The following is a 795-nucleotide window of genomic DNA, read 5'->3' on the forward strand; positions in this document are numbered from 1 at the left end:
CTGGTGTGTTAATTGGACTGACAGTAAATATAAATATCAACTTCTCAGGTCTCCCACAGAGATGATTTTCATTAAATTCCATATGGATTTTAGGGAAAAATCTAAAGCTTTTTATTATAATAAGAAAGTAGCCCTCAAGAATTCAATTACTTAATTTCTTGGATCTTTGAGTTACCAAAGATACATTTTATATAATAAGATATGTGCCTTTTCAATTTTTTAATGGAACTTAAACCACAAAATGTCCTTTGTCAAAATACAGCATCAGAGAAGCAAAATCCTAGTGAATCATTCTTATTTTCTGTTTTCATTATCTCGCTTACTTCAGTAGTCTTTTACCATCACCTAGTCTGTTCTGAGGTAGATACTCAAGGCCATCCATTTGTGCAGTAGACTACAATACGATGCACATTTTCTGTTTTCTAAAGATTTATTTCTCATTGTCACTAACAGAGAAAAAAAACAAGTGAGAGTTTAAATAACTCTTTTTTATTACTTTGGGGAGTTTTAAACTCTATTTTATCTACTGCACATGCCACTGAGACGGCTACAGAATTGAGAGCGCCCCTTCCCTGAGAAGAACACAGACTGACACAGGCCATGCACACATGTCCCTTCTCGATATCAGGTGCAGAAGCTGGACGTGTGTATGGCTCACATGAGTGGACCCTAGACCAGAGGCCCGTTGATGGAAGAGTCAGGTAGATGCCGATTCCCATCTTCCAGTTCTTGGCATCCCTGGGGCCCGTGGAGAGTGAGTAGATGCTGAGCACAAATCGACAAAGTCTGGCAGAG

At 38.6% G+C, this 795-nt stretch overlaps 1 pseudogene; it reads left to right on the forward strand.

Annotated features, from left to right (window-relative positions):
• Positions 1-705: 705 nt before the first annotated feature.
• LOC101643174 overlaps positions 706-795 on the forward strand; it is a 3,278-nt pseudogene continuing 3,188 nt past the window's right edge.

The sequence above is a fragment of the Echinops telfairi genome, unplaced genomic scaffold (assembly GCF_000313985.2).
Source record: "Echinops telfairi isolate 266 unplaced genomic scaffold, ASM31398v2 ScPeMD7_7400;HRSCAF=8409, whole genome shotgun sequence".
Classification (NCBI taxonomy): Eukaryota; Metazoa; Chordata; class Mammalia; order Afrosoricida; family Tenrecidae; genus Echinops; species Echinops telfairi.